This window comes from Amyelois transitella, chromosome 2 (assembly GCF_032362555.1).
Source record: "Amyelois transitella isolate CPQ chromosome 2, ilAmyTran1.1, whole genome shotgun sequence".
Classification (NCBI taxonomy): Eukaryota; Metazoa; Arthropoda; class Insecta; order Lepidoptera; family Pyralidae; genus Amyelois; species Amyelois transitella.
This window is the reverse complement of record NC_083505.1, coordinates 4,312,828-4,319,999: the sequence shown is the minus strand read 5'-3', so window position 1 is coordinate 4,319,999 and position 7,172 is coordinate 4,312,828.

The following is a 7,172-nucleotide window of genomic DNA, read 5'->3' as shown; positions in this document are numbered from 1 at the left end:
TTAAGCGTCCTAATAAATGCAATTGCATTTCTTGCAATAGTACTTACTTAAAAATGCTAATTCCCCTAGTAGCCTGTTAGTAAAACGTAAAAGTCTACTATCCATACAGAACAATGTGTCCATTCTTACATATAATTTCCAATTAAGAAATTTTTAATATTCCAAATGAAGTGTTTCCAGCACACAATGAACAAATTTATTTTTGAAGTAAATTGCATTCTGCTTCTACTGAAACGGACATAATGAAATGTTTCCGAAACATTTAGTTGTCTTCTCATTTATTTAGTCACGTCGGCTGAAGCATAATGAAACGTAGTCATGTCCCTGAAATATCCTCTAAATAAGTAGTTGTTTTCCGCGAAGCATATATATTAATGAAGCACTTTGGAATTTGAACAGGAAGAAAATAAAATAATGTAAAAGCTGGGAAATTGGGAATGCTGTACTTCTTCTTCGTTCTATGTTCTATGTATGTCTTCTTCTATGTTGAAGGCTTACATACTTATATCTCATCCAGTGGTCGGCGTACCTAAGGACTTTCTGACAGGAAACCAGTGTTAGCAGTTCTCTGTTCTGTTAGACGTATAATTCAGGGCCTAATAGCTGCCCCCGGGCTTTTGATCCCGTGAAAATATCGGAGTAAAAGTACCCTATGTGTTATTCCAGTTATTTCTAACAAAATTAGTCCGAAGATTTTCCGTGAAAGTGTAAAGACATGCATACATTCATCCTCACAAACTTTCGCATTTTTAATATAAGTATCTAGGGTTAAGGTATCTTATTTCGAAACTAGATTTGGGTACCTTTACGATATAGATACTATATCTAGCTCCGAAATAAGATATGTATGATTTTTGTGAAGATGACGAGCATCGCCTTCATCTTAAAACATCAAATTTTATTTAAAGACATGAAAATGTCGGTAATCAAATGGTTCGTGCATAAAGATATAACGGTATTTATGAGGCAACTATAAAAACGTGGCACTCACTCTTCAATACATCGATATTACACTCTTATTTTTAGAATGTTATTCCACGAAGATATATGATCATCAGTTTTAGATGAAAAATCGATACGGCGAGCGTTCAACGTCTATTTGATTTAAAGTTAAAGTTTAAAATTACAGTTGGCTCTGTCTATCCCATATAGGATATAAGACGTGATTAAATGTATGTATGTAAGGAAAGTCGTTATATCATTATTTATTTTTGTACACAAGCTTTTGGTTAAATTTTAGTTTATGTACACAAGCATATATTTGTACAGATAAATATTTGAAAAGACTTATGTTATACAAATGTACATTTAAAAGTAATTAAACCAAAGCATTGGTATTGTATCTAAGTAATATGCTGTCAATAAAATAGTTAAAGTTTAACGATCAGCTCCTAGTCTGTCACTAAGCTTTTGGAGCTCTTTGATTTGTATCTTATGCCTATTTTGCGACTAAATAGTATCTATGCAGAAGTCAAATTTATCCATTGGCACACAAAGACTAATATCACGCCTTTAAGTCTAACAAAATAGACAGATCTATTAAGTCTTTTTCCAATAACAACTAACTGAGGTTTGAGCGCAATCTTCGCGAATTAAATGTGGAATGTGGTATTCTTGGCTGTGATGAGGTAGAGGCAATTAGTTTAATTATACAACAAAAGAAAAAAAAATAATGTCAAGAGTCACCAATAGGCGAAGATATAATTGTTACTATGTGAACTTTCATATAGTAAACAATCTATAGTTAACCTAACAGGAGATAACAAATATTTTTATAAACATCGGGATTGCGTATCTGAGTCTCGTGATTAGTGTAATCAAAGTAGATAATTAGGTTGTTCTAAGTAAAACGAACTTTATCTGCTTGGAGTTCAAACTATACTGAAAGTTAAGATAAAAATAATATAACGGTGATTTGATGTCATTTTCTTTGTTCTGTCCGGCAAGGTAGATTAAACCAAACCATTCATCACAATTCATACAAATATTATATATGCGAAAGTATTTTCAACCATGCTTTCGTTGTATGAAGGAGAAATTTAGCCATTATAATAGCTCGATTTAAACCTTCTGCGGATTATTTTTTGTTGTTCTATGAAAATATGTGTGAATATTTTTCTTTTGACATTGTCTAGTTGCTGGTAACGGAATGTTGAACTGAACGAATTTGGATGTAACTTAGTTGACACAGACTTTGGTATAGTCGACGAAACTCACAAATTATGACTTTTTGAAACAGGAGCCAATTCTTTCTGAGCGAGAAATAAAGTAATTCATGTATGTAGATCTAGAAGCGAATACCTAATTGAAAACATGTTTTGCTTTCCTATTCAAATTAATTGTGCTGAGACCACATGTCCACCTACGTATCACATAATACCACTGAAATTGTGAAAACACCATTCCCATACTATGTTCTTTCTTCTTAACTCGACTAGCATGAGACTGAGTATATTTTACTTTAGTTATGATATACTCATGGGTTTATAAGCAGAATGTTCTAGCGAAAATAACAATAGTTTTAACGCATGTAATGTGTATTAGCTGGCAAAACACTTTTACCTCAGTAACATGACTGAAACTGGAATTTGGGGAAAATATATGATATAATTTTTGGATGGTTAATTTAGTAAGTTTGGTTATTTTTCTATCTAGTGGCTCCTCTGCTGTTGAGTGATGAATGAAATGATCAGTTTTTCATGAAAAAAAGAAATTTTAACCGGTTCCTGTTCATAAAATATTACAAGAGTTATTTTTTCATAATATGTGATTCATCGGACAGGGATCTGTTAATATTAGGTCCTTACCTACATACGAAATTGGCGTTTTGTTGTGCTGGTCACTTTAAATCACAAATTTTTCCTCTTTGGTTAGCAATTCCAAATTCAAATTTATATAGCTATTTACTTGTGTTTCGTTAACCGCCATTCATTTGTTTTTTTTCTTCTGATTTTTCTGTTTGCGGCAGTCAGTTTAAAAAATGGAAAACTTGAAATATCGCCTTTGTTGAGAACGAGTTCCACCGTGGCACTAGTGGTGCGGAAACGGCTCGAAAAATTTATGACGTGTATGGTGGTCGTGACACAAAAGAAAATACATTGCGTGCGTTTTTGTTTCCAACTTTTTCGTTTTGGAAAATTTCGATATGCAGAACAAGCCCCGTGGACGGCCGGGGACCCTAGTTGAAAATGAAGAATTGGAAGCGGGTCCATCGCAAACCACGTCCGAGCTAGCTTCAGGCTTCGGTGTTAGTGACAAAACTATTTTAATCCCCTTGAAGCAAATTGGGAAGATTAAGAAACTTGAAAGGTGGGGTGCCTTATGAATTGAGTGAAACAAACCGGCAATCGCGCGTCGACTGCTGCGTTAGGTACATTACTTAACCGGCAAAATAATGAAGGGTTTTAAATGAAATCATTACCTGTGATGAAAAGTAGATTCTCTACAATAATCGGAAACGCTCATCGTAATGGCTGGACGCTCGCTTGGCCACTGCTGCTTCACGACAACGCTAGACCACATACTGCACAACAGACGACTACCAAATAAGAGGAGCTTCAATTGGAATGTCTAAGACATCCACGACACTCCCCAGACTGCTTCAATAGATTACCATTTTTTTTTGAAATTCGAATATCTTCTTCCAAGAGAAAAAATTCAACCCGATAGGACAGTCCAAACCGCATTAAAAATTTTTATTGATTCCCGGCCAAATTGTTTTTTAGTTACGAGATCAATGAACTACTCATGAGATGGCAAAAGTACATGGACAATAATGGTTCTTACTTTGATCAAATAAATAAATTACATTAAAAAAAATTCTACTTTTTGTTCCGCTTATACCAAAAGACAAATTCATATGTAAGGACCTAATATTATATAATTCAGAGCTCTATGGTCTTGTACCATCAAGGTAGGTACTGTGTTTAATGTGGATGAACAAAATAGAGAAAAATACGATACACTACTCCAAACCCCTCATAACGGATTTACCTACCTACCACCAATTTTCATTATTCAGGCTTCCGCTTTTCGACATTTTTCTTTGCACTTTGCCTGGTATTATTGAGTTTAGGTCCATATTGGCGATATTTATGGCGATATCAAACTAGGATTATGCACGCCTTCTGCCATGGCCCGCCAGAGTTCAAATGACGGGTAGATTTGTTCCCGCGATAACTTGAAGGTCTACACAAGACGTGATCAGAGTTAATTGCTTAATTATAATTAAAATATTTTTAGGGTTTCGTATCCAAAGGGTAAAACAGGACTTTATTTAAAAGAGTCCACTTTCTTTTCCTTTCGCTAAAATGAATTCTTAGACAGTTGAAGGTCCTTTTGGGAAGTAGCAAATTAGGAAAGTGGATATGATGGTCCGAGAGGAAATGTTCTCAGATGATGTTTTTTTGTTGCCGCTATATCAACAAATATTTCAAAAAATAAAAAAATATTATAAGCATGGGATTTCCAATACAAGATACATGTTTTGCAGTTTTTAAAGAAAGGTAGTGAATAGTACGGAACACTTCGTGCGCGAATCCGACTGGCTCTTAACTAATTTTTGGTTTTATTGTATTCTTTATCAACTAACACGTGTAAGTTAGTTGTATTAGGCGAAAATAATAATTTATATCAAACAATAGAATTTCGGTTTATACTCGTACGAACAAGAATTATGTGGATGCGATATAATAACAAAGGTTTACACGTGTAAGCTTTTCGACAAGTTTATCTATATTATTTTTTTAAACAAGCTTTTGCCCGGGACTTCACCCTCGTTTTAGTCCTTAGTTCATACATCATAAAATAGATCTTTATCACTTTAGAACTAAGCAAACCTAACAGTCTTGAAAACATTTAAAAGTCACATTCAAGCTGTATGGTTTATTAATGGAATTGGGATCCAAATAGTGACAGGTTGTTAGCCCATCGCCTAAAGAAATCCCAAGGTTATAGATATTTAAATATCTTAAAAATTATTGTACTGCGACGAATGGAAGGAATATAAGGATCTCGTTTTTTGGCTGTAGAAGGGTGTGGGTTAGTTACAGTTACTGGCTAGAAGCCAGGATGGAAGCGGTATAGGAAGGAGAAGATTATTTTTAAGTGATGAGGGATTAAAAAAAGCATAATGGAGCAAAAATACAGCAGGATGTGGATGAAACATTAAAGGAACACAAATATTTAAAGGGTTAGAAAGTTGTAAGTATAACGAAAATAAGCATAAAATGTAGGCAACCAAACATCCCGTCTTCTAGTTGTAGTCAGCACTAGAAGTAGGAGGCGGTGGTACAGGAAGAAGAAGAATATTGTGTTAATGAGATGAAATGAATATTCAGAAATATTGTTTGATAAAATTTAAGGAATTGCACTAGGTAGAGAGAGCTCTTATGGCATTGAAAAAGGTTTTGAGATCGATAGAGAATTTAAAATGGTTGGGATCGTGAAAATACTATAGACGGCCTCTGTGGCGCAGCGGTAGTGCGTTTGTCTGTGACACTGGTTTCTTGGTTCGAATTCCGGTTAGGGAATCATGAAACGAACTTCCTTTGATTAAGCCTGGGTCTAGGATGTTTATCTACATAAGTATTAGTAGTAGGATGAAGCGAAGGAAGTATGCAGAGATAGTGGCAAGTGGAAAGATATAGTCTATGCCTACCCCTCCGGTAAAAAGGCGTGATTTTATGTATGCATGTATTAGTATTAATTATAAAAATTAGTATCGTTGAGTATCGCTTAACAAAAGTCTCGAAGTTACTTCGAGGCTCTTAATCTGTGTAAAATTAATTGGACGTATATATACCTAAGATATATAAAAGTCTGGAAAAAGCGTATATGCTACTTAGGTGTATTCCTATAGCCATTTTGATTCCTGTTGGAGAAACGGCTGAGTGCTGAAAGATTTCGTGTAGGGCTGATATAACTGCTTAACAAAGGCTCAGAATTCGAATTCTGTAGGGTATAAGGGCGTCATCTCCGCTTTGTCAGAAACGGAAAGGTGATTTAAAGGGCAATGAAAGAAACGGTTGAATGAGAATTAAACCCAACAAATGTGTTCCCTCCTTTATATCGACGCCATGTTTTGCTTTAAACCCTAGCCCACGTTGGCCATTCAGTCTTTTCAAGACTGTTGGCTCTGTCTACCCTGCAAGGGATATAGAGTGACCATATGTATGTATGTATCTCGCGGTATGTTAAAGCGTACTTTTACTATTGAGAAATGGAACTCCCCCTCCACCACAAAATTTTTGGCAGTGCCAATTAGCCCTTATTGGGGCTGTATAAGATGACCACCCACCTACGTCTTCAAGTAGGCTCCTGCGGAGGCAACCCTTGCGGACCTGTCCCAACGCAACTGTGCTTACCATTATAACTGCGGAGAATAAAGTGATTTCCAGTTCATCATCATTTCTTCTGGCTTCGAGGGCTGCGAAGAGAGCTTATACATCCAAGCGCATTCATCCACGATTTAGATTTAAGAGATCTATATTTGTAAATTGACGTCCGGTGAAAATGCTGCAGTGTAGTTTGTTCCGCCGCTTCTTCTACACATGCGTTTTGAAAGCGGTAGTAGTTATAAGTAGATTTAAGTGATGTGACTTCTTACCTACAAGGTCTACTACCTTGTATCCAATTTTGAAAATAAATCTATTCTATTCTATCTACAGCCAGGCTACTGACCACTGTTCTATTGCGTCAAGATTGAAACACTTCCAGTAGGTAGGTACATGTGTGTTAGAATACTTAACTGGTGTATCTTAGCGGAAATAGGGAGTTGCGACCTGGTGCGACCTTACCTTAGTCTCAAGATATAGAGTTATGTCAAATTTCATTCAAATAGAAAGGAATAAATTCAAACACATAACCTATGTGTTTGAATTTATTCTTTCGGAACAAAAGTATAAAAAAAATGAATCCAATTTTTTTTTACATATTAATACGGATAAGAAACATGCAAAACAAAAACGTATTTTTAGGGTATCAAGAGCGTCTGAAACAAAACAATTGTATTTTCGGTTGATAACGACAAGAATATTGTTGATATTTGATAAGGGAGAATTAATAGATGCTATTCTTATGTAGTAGTATGTGGCGCGTGCGAGGGCTGATAACGCAGGTCATAGGGTACTTGTATAAAGTGTGGATTCAGAATTCTCTCAATCACAGTTCCG